This window comes from Arachis hypogaea, chromosome 9, assembly GCF_003086295.3.
Source record: "Arachis hypogaea cultivar Tifrunner chromosome 9, arahy.Tifrunner.gnm2.J5K5, whole genome shotgun sequence".
NCBI lineage: Eukaryota > Viridiplantae > Streptophyta > Magnoliopsida > Fabales > Fabaceae > Arachis > Arachis hypogaea.
The window spans coordinates 52,325,509-52,346,780 of NC_092044.1; the positions used below are offsets into that span (position 1 = coordinate 52,325,509).

At 40.7% G+C, this 21,272-nt stretch overlaps 1 non-coding gene across 1 annotated transcript; it reads right to left on the bottom strand.

Moving 5' to 3' along the window:
* Positions 1–5,106: 5,106 nt before the first annotated feature.
* On the bottom strand, positions 5,107–5,214 carry LOC112713606 (small nucleolar RNA R71). The gene has a single exon (XR_003158577.1). It is a non-coding gene; the product is annotated as a small nucleolar RNA R71 (small nucleolar RNA).
* Positions 5,215–21,272: the final 16,058 nt, after the last annotated feature.

Here is a 21,272-nt window from a genome sequence, read left to right on the forward strand (position 1 = left end):
TTCCTTACTTCGGATACCAAGTTATTTCTAGTAATCCCCTTTTTGGACCTTATCAGGTTTCCTTTAGGGTTACGTTTTTATAACTTGTTTCTGTGGGGGGCCGACTTCATCATGTCGGTCCTTTATGAGTTATTTCTAGTAATCCTCTTTCTTGGACCTTTGTCAGGTCTCTTTCAGGCTTTTTATAACTTGTTCGTGGGAGGCCGACTTCATCATGTCGGTCCCTCATGAGTTATTTCTAGTAATCCTCTTTCTTGGACCTTTGTTAGGTCTCTTTCAGGGATTACTTTTTATAACTTGTTCGTGGGAGGCCGATTTCATCATGTCGGTCCCTTATGAGTTATTTCTAGTAATCCTCTTTCTTGGACCTTTGTCAGGTCTCTTTCAGGGATTACTTTTTATAACTTGTTCGTGGGAGGCCGACTTCATCATGTCGGTCCCTTATGAGTTATTTCTAGTAATCCTCTTTCTTGGACCTTTGTCAGGTCTCTTTCAGGGATTACTTTTTATAACTTGTTCGTGGGAGGCCGACTTCATCATGTCGGTCCCTCATGAGTTATTTCTAGTAATCCTCTTTCTTGGACCTTTGTCAGGTCTCTTTCAGAGATTACTTTTTATAACTTGTTCGTGGGAGGCCGACTTCATCATGTCGGTCCCTTATGAGTTATTTCTAGTAATCCCCTTTCTTGGACCTTTGTCAGGTCTCTCTCAGGGATTACTTTTTATAACTTGTTCGTGGGAGGCCGACTTCATCATGTCAGTCCCTTATGAGTTATTTCTAGTAATCCTCTTTCTTGGACCTTTGTCAGGTCTCTCTCAGGGATTACTTTTTATAACTTGTTCGTGGGAGGCCGATTTCATCATATCGGTCCCTTATGAGTTATTTCTAGTAATCCTCTTTCTTGGACCTTTGTCAGGTCTCTTTCAGGGATTACTTTTTATAACTTTCTGATTTTGGGGCCGACTTCTTTGCGTCGGTCCCTTCTAAGTTATTTTTAGTAATCCTCTTTTTTAGGGCTGGCCAGGCCTCTTTTTAGGGATTAACTTTTTATAACTTTGGTTATTGTGATCGACTAGTCTGACTTCTTTATGTCGGCCTGTCTTTTAAGTTATTTTTTAGCAACCCATTTTTATTAAGACCTCGTCAGGTCCGTTCTATGGATCACTTTCGATAACTTCTCCCATTATTCTATTTTGTCGCTTTTTCATCTTAGCCAATTTTGTCGATGTCGGGTTTGATCCTTGTTTGGTTGACCTTTTGATGAATTTGGTTTTCGTCTTTTTGATCTTCACTTTCTACCGATCTTGTAGCTTTATAATCGGGCGATGAATTTTTTAGCGTTTCAGACTAATGCGTCTTGAGAATTTGTAGAAAATCTAAAAAACTTTATTCAGAAGAAAAATGCACATATATACATGTGGGAGTTTTATCCCTATAGGTCGAGTGATGAGCGGATAATTTATACGCTTTTTGGCATTGTTTTTAGTATGTTTTTAGTATGTTTTAGTTAGTTTTTATTATATTTTTATTAGTTTTTAGTTAATATTCACTTTTCTGGACTTTACTATGAGTTTGTGTATTTTTCTGTGATTTCAGGTATTTTCTGGCTGAAATTGAGGGACCTGAGCAAAAATCTGATTCAGAGGCTGAAAAGGACTGCAGATGCTGTTGGATTCTGACCTCCCTGCACTCGAAGTGGATTTTCTAGAGCTACAGAATCCCAATTGGCGCGCTCTCAATTGTGTTGACAAGTAGACATTCTGGGCTTTCCAGCAATGTATAATAGTCTATACTTTGCCCGAGATTTGATGGCCCAAACAGGCGTTCCAAGTCAGCTCAAGAATTTTGGCGTAAAACGCCGGAACTGGCACAAGAATGGGAGTTAAACGCCCAAACTGGCACAAAAGCTGGCTTTTAACTCCAAGAGAAGCCTTTACACGAAAAATGCTTCAATGCTCAGCCCAAGCACACACCAAGTGGACCCGGAAGTGGATTTATACGTCATTTACTCATTCCTGTAAACCCTAGGCTACTAGTTCTCTATAAATAGGACCTTTTACTATTGTACTTTCATCTTGGTTCTTCTGGTTCCCTCTCTGGGGTCGAAGCCAATGATCACCATTATCACTTATGTATTTTCAACAGTGGAGTTTCTACACACCATAGATTAAGGTGTGGAGCTCTGCTGTACCTCGAGTATTAATGCAATTACTATTGTTCTTCTATTCAATTCGGCTTATTCTTGTTCTAAGATATCACTTGTTCCTCAACTTGATGAATGTGATGATCCCGGACACTCATCATCATTCTCACCTATGAACGTTTGCCTGACAACCACCTCCGTTCTACCTTAGATTGAGTGGATATCTCTTGGATTTCTTAACCGGAATCTTCGTGGTATAAGCTAGAATTGATGGCGGCATTCAAGAGAATCCGGAAGGTCTAAACCTTGTCTATGGTATTCTGAGTAGAATTCAAGGATTGAATGAGTGTGACGAGCTTCAAACTCGCGATTGTGGGGCATTAGTGACAGACGCAAAAGAATCACTGGATTCTATTCCGACATGATTGAGAACCGACAGCTGAATAGCCGTGCTGTGACAGAGCGCGTTGAACATTTTCACTGAGAGGACGGGACTGTAGCCATTGACAACGGTGATGCCCAACATACAGCTTGCCATGGAAAGGAGTAAGAAGGATTGGATAAAGACAATAGGAAAGCAGAGACTATACGCTTATCTGAACATCTCACCAATGAATTGCATAAGTATCTCTATCTTTATTTTATGCTTTATTCATAAATCATCCATAACCATTTGAATCTGCCTGACTGAGATTTACAAGATGACCATAGCTTGCTTCATACCAACAATCTTCGTGGGATCGACCCTTACTCGCGTAAGGTTTATTACTTGGACGACCCAGTGCACTTGCTGGTTAGTTGTGCGAAGTTATGATAAAGAGTTGAGATTGCAATTGAGCATACCATGTTGATGGCGCCATTGATAATCACAATTTCGTGCACCAAGTTTTTGGTGCCGTTGCCGGGGATTGTTTGAGTTGGACAACTGACGGTTCATCTTGTTGCTTAGATAAGGTATTTTTCAGAATTTTTAAGAATGAATTCTATTGTTTCAAGGTGATGTTCTTATCATCACCAAAGCTGATTGATCATCATCAATTTAGCTCTTGAATGCAATGTCCTGCTGAAGCTTGGCTAGCCATGTCTAATTCCTTTAGACTAAAGCTTTAGACTAACATTGCATGATTCCTGAAATTCTTATTAAAAATTTTGAATCTCTTTATTTTCTTCTCCATATAATTTTCGAAAAAAAAAACCAAAAAAAAATTACAAAATCATAAAAACCAAAAATATTTCTTGTTTGAGTCTAGTGTCTCATTTTACGTTTGGTGTCAATTGCATGTTTCTGTTCTTCTTGCATTTATCATGTGTCTTCATTGATCTTCAAGTTGTTCTTGATGATTTACTTGCTCTGATCTTTAAATTCTCTTGTTTTGTGTGTTTTGTTGTTTCTCATATGCATTCTCAATTTGTTAGTGTCAGTAGTATACAAACTTCTAAGTTTAGTGTCTTGCATGCATTGTTTATTTGATTTTAGTTGCATTTTGATTTTTTCTCATCATTAAAAATCCAAAAAATTTTTAATTTGTGTCTTTTCAAGTCAATAATGCAGAGAATTGAAGATTCAAAACATACAGCAGAGGAATTACACAGAAAAAGCTGGGATTCAAAACGCCCAGTGAGGAAGGAAAACTGGCGTTTAAACACCAGCCAGGGTGCCTGGCTGGGCGTTTAACGCCCAAAAGGGTAGCATTTTGGGCGTTAAACGCCATAATGGATACCATTCTGGGCGTTTAACGCCAGGATGGCACAAGAGGGAAGATTTTGTTTTTAATTCAAATTTTTTTCAAGTTTCCATAATTTTTCAAAATCAAATCTTTTTCAAATCATATCTTTTCAATCATATATTTTCAAAATCAATTTCTTTCCAATTTCAAAAATTCTTGCTAACAATTAATGATTTGATTCAACATTTCAAGTATGTTGCCTTTTCTGTTGAGAAAGGTTTAATGTTTGAATCATATCTTTTCTTGTTAGCCAAGTCATTGATTTTAAAAATCAAATCTTTTTAAATTATTTTTCCAAATCATATCTTCTCAATCATATCTTTTTAAAACTATATCTTTTCAATCATATCTTTTTAATCACATCTTTTTCAAAATAAGTTTTCAATCATTTCTTTTTTATTTCTAATTTCAAAATCTTTTTCAGAAATCACTTTACTTCTTTCTCAATCTTAGATTTCAAAAATCATCAATCAATTTTCACAATGTTTTTAAAATCTTTTTAATTTATTTTTGAAATTTTATTCCCCTCTTCTCACATCCTTCTATTTATGGACTAACATGTACAATTCGAACTCTATCTTTCTAAGTTCGAATTCTTCTACCTCTTCCTTCTATTTTACTTTTCCTCTGACACCTCAAGGAATCTCTATCCTGTGACATAGAGGATTCCATATTTTCTTGTTTTCTTCTCTTTTATATGAGCAGGAGCAAAGACAAAAGCATTCTTGTTGAGGCTGACCTTGAACCTGAAAGGACCTTGAAGCGAACTAAGAGAAGTTAAAGCACAACTCTCTGTAGAGGACCTAACAGATATCTTCAAAGAAGAAGACATGGCAGCCGAAAACAACAACAATGCCAACAATGCAAGGAAGGTGCTGGGTGACTTTACTGCACCTACTCCCGACTTCTATGGGAGAAGCATCTCTATCCCTGCCATTGGAGCAAACAACTTTGAGCTTAAACCTCAATTAGTTTCTCTAATGCAACAGAATTGCAAGTTCCATGGACTTCCATTGGAAGATCCTCATCAGTTTTTAGCTGAATTCTTGCAAATCTGTGACACTGTCAAGACCAATGGGGTTGACCCTGAGGTCTATAGACTTATGCTATTCCCTTTTGCTGTAAGAGACAGAGCTAGGATATGGTTGGATTCACAACCTAAAGAAAGCCTGAACTCTTGGGAAAAGCTATTCAATGCCTTCTTGGCAAAGTTCTTTCCACCTCAAAAATTGAGTAAGCTTAGAGTGGAAGTCCAAACCTTTAGACAGAAGGAAGGTGAATCCCTCTATAAAGCTTGGGAAAGATACAAATAATTGATCAGAAAGTGTCCTTCTGACATGCTTTCTGAGTGGAGCATCATAGGTATCTTTTATGATGGTCTGTCTGAACTGTCCAAGATGTCATTGGACAGCTCTGCTGGAGGATCTCTTCATCTGAAGAAGACGCCTGCAGAAGCTCAAGAACTTATTGAAATGGTTGCAAATAACCAATTCATGTACACTTCTGAAAGGAATCCTGTGAACAATGGGACGAATCAGAAGAAAGGAGTTCTTGAGATTGATACTCTGAATGTCATACTGGCTCAAAACAAAATATTGACTCAGCAAGTCAATATGATTTCTCAAAGTCTGTCTGGAATGCAAGCTGCACCAGGCAGTACTAAGGATGCTTCATCTGAAGAAGAAGCTTATGATCCTGAGAACCATTCAATGGAAGAGGTGAATTACATGGGAGAACCCTATGGAAACACCTATAATCCTTCATAGAGAAATCATCCAAATCTCTCATGGAAGGATCAACAGATACCTCAACAAGGTTTCAACAACAATAATGGTGGAAGAAACAGGTTTAGCAATGGCAAGCCTTTTCCATCATCTTCTCAGCAACAGACAGAGAATTCTAAGCAGAACTCCTCTAACTTAGCAACTATAGTCTCTGATCTAATCAAAACCACTCAAAGTTTCATAACTGAAACAAGGTCCTCCATTAGAAACTTGGAGGCACAAGTGGGTCAGCTGAGTGGTGGACGAAATTGTGATCTCTTCTTTTCACAACTCAAATAATACCCGGTGATGAATCCAAAAACTTGGTGTTCAATACCATGGCATAAACACAACTTCGCACAACTAACCAGCAAGTGTACTGGGTCGTCCAAGTAATAAACCTTACACGAGTAAGGGTCGATCCCACAGAGATTGTTAGTATGAAGCAAGCTATGGTCACCTTGTAAATCTTAGTCAGGCAAACTCAAATGGTTATGAATGATGAATAAAACATAAAGATAAAGATAGAGATACTTATGTAATTCATTGATGGGAATTTCAGACAAGTGTATGGAGATGCTTGGTCCCTTCTATCTCTCTGCTTTCCTACTGTCTTCATCCAATCCTTCTTACTCCTTTCCATGGCAAGCTGTATGTAGGGTTTCACCGTTGTCAGTGGCTACCTCCCATCCTCTCAATGAAAATGTTCAACGCACCCTATCACGGCACGGCTATTCAGCTGTCGGTTCTCGATCATGTCGGAATAGAATCCAGTGATTCTTTTGCGTCAGTCACTAACGCCCCACAATCGCGAGTTTGAAGCTCGTCACAGTCATTCAATCATTGAATCCTACTCAGAATACCACAGACAAGGTTTAGATCTTCCGGATTCTCTTGAATGCCGCCATCAGTTCTAGCTTATACCACGAAGATTCCGGTTAAAGAATCCAAGAGATATCCACCCAATCTAAGGTAGAACGGAGGTGGTTGTCAGGCACACGTTCATAGGTGAGAATAATGATGAGTGTCACGGATCATCACATTCATCAAGTTGAAGAACAAGTGATATCTTAGAACAAGAACAAGCGGAATTGAATAGAAGGACAATAGTAATTGCATTAATGCTCGAGGTACAGCAGAGCTCCACACCTTAATCTATGGTGTGTAGAAACTCCACCGTTGAAAATACATAAGAACAAGGTCTAGGCATGGCCGTGAGGCCAGCCCCCAAAACGTGATCAAAGATCCAAAGATCTAAGAATACAAAGACCTAAAGATACCCAGATGAAAATACAATAGTAAAAGGTCCTACTTATAGAGAACTAGTAGCCTAGGGTTTACAGAGATGAGTAAATGACATAAAAATCCACTTCCGGGCCCACTTGGTGTGTGCTTGGACTGAGCATTGAAGCATTTTCGTGTAGAGACTCTTCTTGGAGTTTAACGCCAACTTTTATGCCAGTTTGGGTGTTTAACTCCCATCCTTGTGCCAGTTCCGGCGTTTAACGCTGGAAATTCTGATGGTGACTTTGAACGCCGGTTTGGGCCATCAAATCTTGGGCAAAGTATGGACTATCATATGTTGTTGGAAATCCCAGGATGTCTACTTTCCAACGCCGTTGAGAGCACGCCAATTGGGCTTCTGTAGCTCCCGAAAATCCACTTCGAGTGCAGGGAGGTCAGAATCCAATAGCATCTGCAGTCCTTTTCAGCCTCTGAATCAGATTTTTGCTCATGTCCCTCAATTTCAGCCAGAAAATACCTGAAATCACAGAAAAACACACAAACTCATAGTAAAGTCCAGAAAAGTGAATTTTAACTAAAAACTAATAAAAATATACTAAGAACTAACTAAAACATACTAAAAACATACTAAAAATAATGCCAAAAAGCGTACAAATTATCCGCTCATCACAACACCAAACTTAAATTGTTGCTTGTCCCCAAGCAACTGAAAATCAAATAAGATAAAAAGAAGAGAATATACAATGAATTTCATAAACATCTATGAAGATCAGCATTAATTAGATGAGCGGGACTTTTAGCTTTTTGCCTCTGAACAGTTTTGGCATCTCACTCTATCCTTTGAAATTCAGAATGATTGGTTTCTTTAGGAACTCAGAATCCAGATAGTGTCATTGATTCTCCTAGTTAAGTATGATGATTCTTGAACACAGCTACTTATTGAGTCTTGGCCATGGCCCAAAGCACTCTGTCTTCCAGTATTACCACCGGATACATACATGCCACAGACACATAATTGGGTGAACCTTTTCAGATTGTGACTCAGCTTTGCTAGAGTCCCCAATTAGAGGTGTCCAGGGTTCTTAAGCACACTCTTTTTGCCTTGGATCACAACTTTATTTCTTTCTTTCTTTCTCTTTTTTTTCGTTTTCTTTTCTCCCTTTTTTTTCGTTTTTCTCCTTCTTTTTTTTTGTATTCACTGCTTTTTCCTGCTTCAAGAATCATTTTTATGATTTTTCAGATCCTCAGTAACATGTCTCCTTTTTCATCATTCTTTCAAGAGCCAACATTCATGAACCACAAATTCAAAAGACATATGCACTGTTTAAGCATACATTCAGAAAACAAAAGTATTGTCACCACATCAAAATAATTAATCTGTTATAAAAATTAAAATTCATGCAATTCTTCTCTTTTTCAATTAAGAACATTTTTCATTCAAGAAAGGTGATGGATTCATAGGACATTCATAACTTTAAGGCATAGACACTAAGACACTAATGATCACAAGACACAAACATAGCTAAACACAAGCATAATTTTTCGAAAAACAGAAAAATAAAGAACAAGGAAATTAAAGAACGGGTCCACCTTAGTGATGGCGGCTTGTTCTTCCTCTTAAAGATCCTATGGAGTGCTTGAGCTCCTCAATGTCTCTTCCTTGTCTTTGTTGCTCCTCTCTCATGATTCTTTGATCTTCTCTAATTTCATGGAGGAGAATGGAATGTTCTTGGTGCTCCACCCTTAGTTGTCCCATATTGGAACTCAATTCTCCTAGGGAGGTGTTCAGTTGCTCCCAATAGTTTTGTGGAGGAAAGTGCATCCCTTGAGGCATCTCAGGGACTTGATGATGAGAGGGGTCTCTTGTTTGCTCCATCCTCTTCTTAGTGATGGGTTTGTCCTCATCAATGGGGATGTCTCCCTCTATGTCAACTCCAACTGAATAACAGAGGTGACAAATGAGATGAGGAAAGGCTATCCTTGCCAAGGTAGAGGACTTGTCCGCCACCTTATAAAGTTCTTGGGATATAACCTCATGAACTTCTATTTCTTCTCCAATCATGATGCTATGAATCATGATAGCCCGGTCTAAAGTAACTTCGGACCGGTTGCTAGTGGGAATGATTGAGCGTTGGATAAACTCCAACCATCCCCTAGCCACAGGCTTGAGGTCGTGCCTTCTCAGTTGAACCGGCTTCCCTCTTGAATCTCTCTTCCATTAGGCGCCCTCTTCACAAATGACTGTGAGGACTTGGTCCAACCTTTGATCAAAGTTGACCCTTCTAGTGTAAGGATGTTCATCTTCTTGCATCATGGGCAAGTTGAATGCCAACCTTACATTTTCCGGACTAAAATCCAAGTATTTCCCCCGAACCATAGTAAGCCAATTCTTTGGGTCCAGGTTCACACTTTGATCATGGTTCTTGGTGATCCATGCATTGGCATAGAACTCTTGAACCATTAAGAATCTGACTTATTGAATGGGTTGGTAAGAACTTCCCAACCTCTTCTTCGGATCTCATGTCGGATCTCCGGATATTCACTCTTTTTGAGTTTGAAAGGGACCTCGGGGATCACCTTCTTCAAGGCCACAACTTCATAGAAGTGGTCTTGATGCACCCTTGAGATGAATCTTTCCATCTCCCATGACTCGGAGGTGGAAGCTTTTGCCTTCCCTTTCCTCTTTCTAGAGGTTTCTCCGGCCTTGGATGCCATAAATGGTTATGGAAAAACAAAAAGCAATGCTTTTACCACACAAACTTAAAAGGTTTGCTCGTCCTCGAGCAAAAGAAGAAAGAAGAGAGTAGAAGAAGAAGAAATGAAGGAGATGTAAATGGCTTTGTGGTTCGGCCAAAGGGGGAGAAGTAGTGTTTAGGTTGTGTGAAAATGAAGGAGGGAAGAGGGGTTTATATAGGGGTGAAGAGAGGGGTAGGGTTCGGCTATGGGAGGGTGGGTTTGGGTGGGAAAGTGGTTTAAATTTGAATGGTGAGGTAGGTGGGGTTTTATGAAGGATGGATGTGAGTGGTGAAGAGAAAGATGGGATTTGATAGGTGAAGGGTTTTTAGGGAAGAGGTGTTGAGGTGATTGGTGAATGGGTGAAGAAGAGAGAGAGTGGTGGGGTAGGTGGGGATCCTGTGGGGTCCACAGATCCTGAGGTGTCAAGGAAAAGTCATCCCTGCACCAAATGGCGAGAAAAATTGCTCTTTGTGCCAATTCTGGCATTAAACGCCGGGCTGGTGCCCATTTCTGGCGTTTAACGCCAACTTCTTGCCCTTTCCTGGCGTTTAACGCCAGTCTGGTGCCCCTTTCTGGCGTTAAACGCCCAGAATGGTGCCAGACTGGGCATTAAACACCAGGAAGGGCAGCAAATGGGCATTTAACGCCCAGTCTGGCACCATTCTGTGCGTTTAACGCCAGAAAGGGGCACCAGACTGGCGTTAAACGCCAGGAAAGGGCAAGAAGCTGGCGTTAAACGCCAGAAATGGGCACCAGCCCAGCGTTTAACGCCAGAATTGGCATAAAGAGCAATTTTGCTCGCCACTTGGTGCAGGGATGAATTTTCCTTGACACCTCAGGATCTGTGGACACCACAGGATCCCCACCTACCCCACCACTCTCTCTCTTCTTCACCCATTCACCAATCACCTCAGCACCTCTTCCCCAAAAACCCCTCACCTATCAAATCCCACTATTCTCCTCACCACTCACATCCATCCTTCATAAAACCTCACCTACCTCACCATTCAAATTCAAACAACTTTCCCTTCCAACCCACCCTCACATGACCGAACCCTACCCCTCTCTCTACCCCTATATAAACCCATCTTCACTCCTTCATTTTCACACAACCTAAACACCACTTCTACCCCTTGGCCGAACCACAAAGCCAGATACATCTCCTCTATTTCTTCTTCTTTTACTTTCTTCTTTCTTCTTTTGCTCGAGGACGAGCAAACCTTCTAAGTTTGGTGTGGTAAAAGCATTGCTTTTTGTTTTTCCATAACCATTTATGGCATCTAAGGCCGGAGAAACCTCTAGAAAGAGGAAAGGGAAGGCAAAAGCTTCCACCTTCGAGTCATGGGAGATGGAGAGATTCATCTCAAAGGTGCATCAAGACCACTTCTGTGAAGTTGTGGCCATGAAGAAGGTGATCCCCAAGATCCCTTTCAAACTCAAAAGGGGTCAACTTTGATCAAAGGTTGGACCAAGTCCTCATAGACATTTGTGAAGAGGGCGCTCAATGGAAGAGAGATTCAAGAGGGAAGCCGGTTCAACTAAGAAGGCATGACCTCAAGCCCATCACCAAGAAAGGGGTGGAGCAAATAAGAGAACCTCATCAAGAGCATGAAGAAATTCCTCATCATGAAATCCCTGAGATGCCTCAAGGGATGCACTTTCCTCCACAAAACTATTGGGAGCAACTCAACACCTCCCTAGGAGAATTGAGTTCCAACATGGGACAACTAAGGGTAGAGCACCAAGAACATTCAATCCTCCTCCATGAAATTAGAGAAGATCAAAGAGTCATGAGAGAGGAGCAACAAAGGCAAGGAAGAGACATTGAGGAGCTCAAGCACTGCATAAGATCTTCAAGAGGAAGAACAAGCCGCCATCACTAAGGTGGACCCGTTCTTTAATCTCCTTGTTCTTTATTTTCCTGTTTTTCAAATTTTTATGCTTATGTTCATCATCTATGTTTGTGTCTTATGATCATTAGTGTCTTAGTGTCTATGCCTTAAATTTATGAATGTCCTATGAATCCAACACCTTTCTTAAATGAAAAATGTTCTTAATTGAAAAGGAAAAGAATTGTATGAATTTTGAATTTTATAGCAGATTAATTATTTTGATGTGGTGGCAATACTTTGACTTCTGAATGTATGCTTCAACAGTGCATATGTCTTTTGAATTTGTTTTTCATGAATGTTGACTCTTGAAAGAATGATGAAAAAGGAGACACGTTACTGAGGATCTGAAAAATCATAAAAATAATTCTTGAAGCAAGAAAAAGCATTGAATTAAAAAAAAACAAAAAAAGGGGAAAAGAAATAGAAAAAAATAAAGTTGTGATCCAAGGCAAAAAGAGTATGCTTAAGAACCCTGGACACCTCTAATTGGGAACTCTAGCAAAGCTGTGTCACAATCTGAAAAGGTTCACCCAGTTATGTGTCTGTGGCATGTATGTATCCGGTGGTAATACTGGAAGACAGAGTGCTTTGGGCCATGGCCAAGACTCATAAAGTAGCTATGTTCAAGAATCATCATACTTAACTAGGAGAATCAATAACACTATCTGGATTCTGAGTTCCTATAGAAGCCCATCATTCTGAATTTCAAAGGATAAAGTGAGATGCCAAAACTGTTCAGAGGCAAAAAGCTAAAAGCCTCGCTCATCTAATTAATACTGATCTTCATAGATGTTTTTGTAATTCATTGCATATTCTCTTCTTTTTATCTTATTTGATTTTCAGTTGCTTCGGGACCAGCAACAATTTAAGTTTGGTGTTGTGATGAGCGGATAATTTATACGCTTTTTGGCATTATTTTTAGTATGTTTTTAGTATGTTTTAGTTAGTTTTTATTATATTTTTATTAGTTTTTAGTTAAAATTCACTTTTTTGGACTTTACTATGAGTTTGTGTGTTTTTCTGTGATTTCAGGTATTTTCTGGCTGAAATTGAGGGACCTGCCTGAGCAAAAATCTGATTCAGAGACTGAAAAGGACTGCAGATTCTGTTGGATTCTGACCTCCCTGCACTCGAAGTGGATATTCTGGAGCTACAGAAGCCCAATTGGCACGCTCTTAATTGCGTTGGGAAGTAGACATCCTGGGCATTCTAGCAATGTATAATAGTCTATACTTTGCCCGAGATTTGATGGCCCAAACAGGCGTTCCAAATCAGCTCAAGAATTCTGGTGTAAAATGCCAGAACTGGCACAAGAATGGGAGTTAAACGCCCAAACTGGCACAAAAGCTGGCGTTTAACTCCAAGAGAAGCCTCTACACGAAAAATGCTTCAATGCTCAGCCCAAGCACACACCAAGTGGACCCGGAAGTGGATTTATACGTCATTTACTCATTCCTGTAAACCCTAGGCTACTAGTTCTCTATAAATAGGACCTTTTACTATTGTACTGTCATCTTGGTTCTTCTGGTTTCCTCTGTGGGGCCGAAGCCAATGATCACCATTATCACTTATGTATTTTCAACGGTGGAGTTTCTACACACCATAGATTAAGGTGTGGAGCTCTGCTGTACCTCGAGTATTAATGCAATTACTATTGTTCTTCTATTCAATTCGGCTTATTCTTGTTCTAAGATATCACTTGTTCCTCAACTTGATGAATGTGATGATCCGTGACACTCATCATCATTCTCACCTATGAATATGTGCCTGACAACCACCTCCGTTCTACCTTAGATTGAGTGGATATCTCTTGGATTTCTTAACCGGAATCTTCGTGGTATAAGCTAGAATTGATGGCGGTATTCAAGAGATTCCGGAAGGTCTAAACCTTGTCTGTGGTATTCTGAGTAGGATTCAAGGATTGAATGACTGTGACGAGCTTCAAACTCGCAATTGTGGGGCGTTAGTGACAGATGCAAAAGAATCACTGGATTCTATTCCGACATGATCGAGAACCGACAGCTGAATAGCCGTGCTGTGACAGAGCACGTTGAACATTTTCACTGAGAGGAAGGGGCTGTAGCCATTGACAATGGTGATGCCCAACATACAGCTTGCCATGGAAAGGAGTAAGAAGGATTGGATGAAGACAGTAGAAAAGCAGAGAGATGGAAGGGACAAAGCATCTCCATACGCTTATCTTAAATTCTCACCAATGAATTGCATAAGTATCTCTATCTTTATTTTATGCTTTATTCATAAATCATCCATAACCATTTGAATCTGCGTAACTGAGATTTACAAGATGACCATAGCTTGCTTCATACCAAAAATCTTCGTGGGATCGACCCTTACTCGCGTAAGGTTTATTACTTGGACGACCCAGTGCACTTGCTGGTTAGTTGTGCGAAGTTGTGATAAAGAGTTGAGATTGCAATTGAGCGTATCATGTTGATAGCGCCATTGATGATCACAATTTCGTGCACCATCGAGTAATTTTGTAGATCTTGGCTTGGCACCTCATTAAAAAACCTTTTTAGGAAAAAGAGTGTACCTTATCCTAAGATCTTTATTACCTTTGACTGTAGTATCTTCTTAGGTTGCAGGCGTGCCATGACCTGGGAAGCTCTCGCCCTTCTAGTTCGGACAGTCTGTAGTAGCCCTTCCTAAGTACTTTTATGACTCAGTAGGGTCCTTTCCAGTTTGCTTCCAGCTTTCCTTCTCCAGGCCGAGTTGTTCCGATATCATTTCGGATTAGGATGAAGTCGTTCTCGGCAAAACCTTATGGTATTACCTTTTGATTGTATCTTGAAGCCATTCGATGTTTTAATGCCTCTTCCCTGATCTGAGCTCTTTCTCGAATTTCTGAAAGTAGGTCGAGTTCTTCCCTTTGAAGTTGGGAATTTGCCTCTTCACTATAATGGATCACTCTGGGCGACCCTTCTTCGACCTCTACTAAGATCATTGCCTCCATCCCGTAAGCTAATTTGAAAGGGGATTCCTTTGTGGTGGAATGTGGCATTGTTCGATATGCCCATAGGACTTGTGGGAGCTCTTCGGCCTAGGCTCCCTTTGCATCCTATAATCTTTGTTTTAGCCCGACCAATATGACTTTGTTGGTAGCTTCTGCTTGTCCATTGGCCTGAGGGTGTTCTACGGACATAAATTGGTGTTTTATGTTCAAATCAGTCACCAATTTTCTGAAGCCCGTATCTGTAAATTGAGTACCGTTGTCTGTGGTGATGGAGGATTGAACCCAAACCTTGTGACAATGTTTTTATATAGGAATTTTCGACTTCTTTGAGCGGTGGCGTGAGCTAAGGGTTCTGCCTCGATCTATTTTGTGAAATAGTCTATCCGTAATATGAGGAATTTAACTTGTCCCGTTCCCTGAGGGAAAGGTCCGAGAAGGTCGAGTCCCCATTTTGCGAATGGCCAAGGTGAAATTACACTGATGAGCTCCTCTGGCGGGGCGATATGGAAGTTAGCATGTTTCTGACATGGTGGACATGTCTTTACAAACTCTGTTGCTTCTTTTTGTAGAGTTGGCCAATAAAATTCTGCCTGGAGTACTTTCTTGGTAAGCGCATGTGCCCCGAGATGATTGCCACAGATGCCACTGTGTACTTCTTCTAAAACTTCCTTTGTGTTGGAAGTCGGTACACATTTTAACAATGGCATTGAGATCCTTCTTTTGTATAGAGTATTATTTATGATAGTGAAGTATTGTGCCTCCCGTTTCAACCTCTTTGCCTCCTTTTCATCTATGGGGAGCATTTCTGTTTTGAGGTAGTTAATTATGGGAGTCATCCATCCCTAATCCTGACCTGTTATGGCTAGGACTTTTTCTACTTCCGAGATTAACGGGTTTGGTAGCATTTCTTGGATGAGGCTTCTATTGTTGCCCCCTGGTTTGGTGCTGGCTAGTTTTGAGAGTGCATTAGCTCGGGTGTTCTGTTATCGGGGTATGTGGCGGACTTCATATTCCCCGAGTTGTTCCCTAGTTTTGTCCAAGTACTTTTTCATGGTGGGATCCTTGGCTTGATAGTTCCCTGTTATTTGTGAGGTGACTACCTGTGAGTCGCTGAAGATGATAAGCTTTTGAGCTCCAACCTCCTTAGCCAGCTTCAAACCACTTAGTAGTGCCTCATATTCAGCCTGGTTGTTTGAAGCAGGAAACCCAAATTTAAGGGAAAGTTCGATTTGAGTTCCCTGATCGCTTTCTATTATCACACCTGCGCCACTTCCGATTTTGTAGAGATTTCATTTTGTAGGGATTTCTGGGGTATCCGTAAACTCTCAATGAAGTCGGCCAGATACTGTGATTTGATGGCTGTCTAAGCTTCATACTGAAGGTCGAATTCAGACAACTCGACTGCCTATTACAAGATTCTTTCTGCTAAGTCTATTTTTTGTAAAATGCCTTTTATGGGATGGTTGGTCTGAACCCAGATGGTGTGGACTTGGAAATATGGGCGAAGTCATCGAGATGTTAGTATGAGAGTATAGGCGAATTTTTCTAACTTTTTGGTAGTTCAGTTCGGATCCTTGTAATACTTTGCTGATGAAGTACACAGGCTGTTGCCCACTGTCGTCTTCTCAGACTAGTGCTGAGGCTACTGCCCGACTTCCTACTGCGAGATATAATATAAGTGGTTCTCCTTCCCGAGGCCGAGCTAGGATAGGTGGCTGTCCCAAGAATCTTTTGAAATCTTGGAAGGCCTGCTTGCACTCCGTTGTCCATTCAAACCTCTTTCCCTTCCTTAGAGTGGCATAGAAGGGGAGAGATCTTATTGCTGATCCAGCTAGAAATCTGGACAAGGCTGCCAACCTTCCATTGAGTTGTTGTACTTCTTTGACACAAGACAAGCTCTTCATGTCGAGTATGGCCCGACATTTATCCGGATTTGCCTCGATTCCTCTTTGTGTGAGCATAAAACCCAAAAACTTACCAGCTTCTACTCCGAAGGTGCATTTTGTAGGATTAAGCCGCATGTCGTGCCTTCTGATAGTGTCGAATACTTGGGTGAGGTCGGACAGCAGCGTCTTTTCACTTTGTGTCTTTATTAACATGTCGTCCACATATACTTCCATGATTTTTCCGATGTGATCCGTGAAGATCTTATTCATTAATCTTTGATAGGTAGCTCATGAGTTTTTTAGTCCAAAAGGCATGACGATATAGCAGTAGTTTGCTTTTGGGGTTAAGAACAAGGTTTTTTCTTGGTCGGGCGGATACATCTGGATTTGATTGTATCCCGAATATGCATCCATAAACGAGAGGTATTTATACCCGGAGGAGGAATCTACTAGAGCATCGATACTTGGGAGTGGATAAGGATCTTTTGGGCAAGCTTTGTTGAGATCAGTGTAGTCGGTGCACATCCGCCACTTCCCATTCAATTTTTTCACCAAGACAATATTGGCTAGACATAGTGGGTACGTGACTTCTCTTATGAATCCTGCCTCCAGTAGAGCTTTTACCTGCTCTTCCACAGCTTGGGATTGTTCTGGCCCGAGCTTTCTACGTTTTTGTTGTACTGGCCGAGATCCTGGGTAGACTGCTAGCTTGTGGCACATTAACATGGGGTCTATGCCTGGCATGTCTATAGCCTTCCATGCAAAGAGGTTGACGTTATCTCACAAGAACTGTACGAGTGATTCTTTTATGTCTCCTTTTAGGATTGTACCGATATTGGTTGTTTGGTCCGGGATATCTCCATTCTGGACTTTTTCTACTTCACCTTCGGGTTGTGGGCGGAGTTGTTCCCGCCTCTGAGCTCCACCGAGTTCGATGGTGTGGAATTCTTCCCCTCTGTCTCTGAGGATTAAGCTCATGTTGTAGCAGCGGCGCGTCATCTTTTGGTCTGCTTTTATTGTAGCTATTCCTTCTGCAGTTGGGAACTTCATGCATAGATGTGGAGTCGAGACTACTACGCCGAGTTGATTCAATGTTGTCTGACCTATTAAGGCATTGTAGGCTGAGCTTACGTCGACCACAATGTAGTCTATTTTGAGTGTTCTTGACTGGTTTCCTTTTCCAAAGGTCGTGTGTAGTGAGACGTATCCAAGTGGTTGAACTGGGGTGTCTCCCAGTCTGAATAGGCTGTTCGGATATGCTCTGAGTTCTTTTTCTTCTAGGCCGAGTTTGTCGAAGGTAGTTTTGAATAATATGTCGGCAGAGCTTCCTTAGTCTATCAGTGTGCGGTGGAGATTTGCGTTTGCCAATACGATAGTGATGACCATAGGATCGTCGTGTCCTGGGATGATGCCAGATGCATCCTCTTTGGTAAAGGTAATTGTGGGGATGTCGGGTGTTTCCTCTCTTCCCTCAACAAGATATACTTCTTTGAGATATCTTTTGCGAGATGATTTGTAGATTTCGCCTCTCGCAAATCCTCCGTGTATCATGTGGACGTGTCTCTCGGGTATACGAGGTGTTCGTTCTGCTTGTCCGACATCTTCATCCCTTTTTCTTTTTCTGGGATCGTCTACTCGGCTTGCCAAATACCGATCTAACTTTCCTTCTCTTACCAATTTCTCTATGATATTTTTTAAGTCAAAACATTCATTGGTGGAATGTCCGTAGATTCGATGATATTCACAATGTTCTGCCCGGTTTCCTCCTCCTTTTTTGCTTTTGAGTGGTCGAGCTGGGGGTATCTTTTCAGTATGGCATACTTCTCTATAGACATCCACAAGGGATACCCGAATAGGAGTATAATTGTGGTATTTTTTTATCTTTTCTTCATGTCAATTTCCTTTTTTCTTGGATTCTTTGTCCTTATCTTGGGAGGAGTAGGAGAATCCGGATTTTGAGGTCTCTCCTAGTCGAGCGTTTTCCTCCATGTTGATATACTTCTCGGCTCGTTCTTGTACCTCATTTGAGGCCCATGATGGCCGCTTCTGTGGGTAGACTTTGTATGTCTAGACATGCCTTGTTGAATCTTTCCATGTAGCTGCGGAGACTTTCTCGATCTCCTTGTTTGATTCCTAATAGACTTGGGGCGTTCTTGGTTTTGTCTTTCTGGATAGAGAATCTGGCTAGAAACTTCTTGGCTAGGTCGTCGAAGCTTGAGATGGACCTAGGGGTAGATTGTCGAACCATTTATCGTTGTTTTTGTTAAGGTAGTCGAGAAAGCTTTGCAGTGGACTGTGTCTGAGGCGTCAGTGAGGTACATTCGACTTCTAAAATTACTGAGGTGGTGGCTGGGATCTGCCGTGCCATCGTATAAGGCCATATCCAGGAATTTAAAGTCTTTTGGGATTCTGGTCTTCATTATCTCCTTGATGAATGGATCTTGGTCCTTGTGGGAGCTGTCCTCGTGGGTGGAACGAGTCGCTTTGGTTTTGAGATCGGCTTCGAATTTTAGGAGTTTGTCTTCCAATTCCCGGCGTCGCCTTATCTCCCTTTGTAGGTCCTTCCCAGCTTCTCGCTGATGTTGGGCTTCTTTCTTGAGTTGTTTTAAACGATCTTGAAGCGTCTCAAGGGCTCCCGAGTTTGGTGAAATTTTGTCTTCGTTGGATTGCGAGGTGTCTTTTGGTGTAGTGTCCACGTTTTTTTGTAGTGTTCTATCTTCTAGACCTAAATCGTGGTCGTTGTCATGGTCGTCCGCCATGGTGATGGGATGACTTCCAGGTTCCCCGGCAACGGCACCAATGTTCCGAGGGTTACCTGAAACTGTAGGTCGATCTCGGATGAGATCTTTTGTATGGGTCGGAGCTGATGTGTCCGACTTGTTGGACTTGATGATGGTGCTGATCCTTCGTCACCGGAGGGTGGTGTGGTACCTGCAAGGGACTCCGATGCTTAAGTTAGCAAGGGTATTAAGCAGGTTTTTAGTAGAATCAGAGTATGAGTTATACCTGGGTGCTCCAGTGTATTTATAATGGTGTAGAGCGACCTTTTTAGATAAGAGAAGTTAGTTATCTTATCTTATCTTTATCTTTCAAGTAAGGTCATCTTATCTTTAAGGGAACCGCCCTTCTCTCCGTAGGTTTGGGCTGCCTTGGGTTTTGGGGCGCGGTCCTCCATTTGGTCCCTTTTTGGGCTTTCCTGGTGATTTGGCCGAGCTCTCTGAGAAGAGGTCGGATTGTCCTGACCTGAAGAGGTCAGTCGACTTATCAGTAGAACATCCCGAGTCGGACAGCTCGACCCAGGATATGAACAGTTTCCATAGAGATGGTTGGTGGTAGTGGGGCGTGGTTTGAGGGTATTGTGGTTGAGGACAATGTTGAGGATGGGTCTATAGGAGTATGGTGGTTGAAGTTTATAATCATTGCAAGGGCTACCATATCCATTATGTGGGTATGCATCATAGGAAGGATTATGATCATACTCGGGTGGAGGAGGTTGATGCCATGAAGGTTGATCTTTAGTGTAAGCCCCCTCCCCCCTAAATTGATTGTTCACTTCTTGGTGCAACCTGTCATTGAAATTGCCATTTTCTACAACATAATCAAAATCATACTCAAAGCCACACGGAATTCATATGAAAAAGAGAAAATAAAAACAAAGAAAATCAAAAAGCAAAGAAAAACAAACTCCTACCTACTAGCAAAAACAAGAAAACAACCAAAAAGCAAACTATTTACAATATTCACATATTCGCAATAGCCAATAGTATTACGCACATTTGTAACTCCCTGGCGACGGCACCAAAAACTCGATGAAGGCTAGATACCGGTTTAGAATTTCACAAGTTATAAAACTCGAATTTTGTTGCAAGCATAGTCCTAATCCAGCAAATGACCCTATCAAAGTGTAAATAAAGATTGTCATAAATTAAAATAAATAACTTGAAGTTTTAAATCTCGGGTCATTCTCCCACGAAAGTGCAATCGGGTATACGTATCATTGGCTATAGAAAATGGGGGATTAGTAACAATAAACAAGAATTTAAAAGACAAGAAAGTAAAGAAAATGCAATTAAAAGCAAAGCAAGTAAAATCAAAAGAAAGGAAATGCCATTAGCAAAAAGGTGTTGGCAAGAGTTGAGAGTCAAGATTTTCTATCCCAGTCATTAACCACAAACATGGCAATTAGAAGAGTTAATCCCAGTTAGTCAACCTCTACACATTGAGAAAAGTCAAGTGGACATTAATCTCAATTCAGAAATCCTAACCAACTCACTAATTAGCTTAGTGATAGATTAGCATTACTGAAAATCAAATTAACTAACAATCTTAAATCACCAATCAATATTAGACATCAATGACTCAAGGTCACCTAAATTCTCAATCTCAAGCCAAGAATAAGAAAAAATTATTCAATAGCTAAGTGAGACATTTCATCGAATACTTAAAAAGCATGAAAATAAAATATGATCAATTGCAGGAGTTAATAAAATCAATAACTAATCAAAGCAAGAAATCAATACTAACAAACTAAGCAAGCATTTATAAAATTCAAAACGTAAATTTCATTAATGACACTCAAAATTCAAAGGTTCATAAACTAACAAAGTAACCAACACTAAATTCTAAGAGAATTAGGGTCTTTATTCTAGCCGTAGGAATGTTTTTTCCTTCCTAGTCATAAATTCAGGGTTTTCTTTTTGGACGTATAAGCTCAAGGTTTAAATCCATTCTCATGTTGGTTTGTCTTATGTTTTTCTAACCTGAATTGAACACCTTAGATAATACGTTTTCAAAAATGATCCCGATTGAAGATGTTGGTTAGTGATGGATATTCATTGTCGGAAACCCAATTAGCTCCAGTCAAGTGAGGAAAACAGGATTGGTTTAAGTTGTCCGGACCAAAAT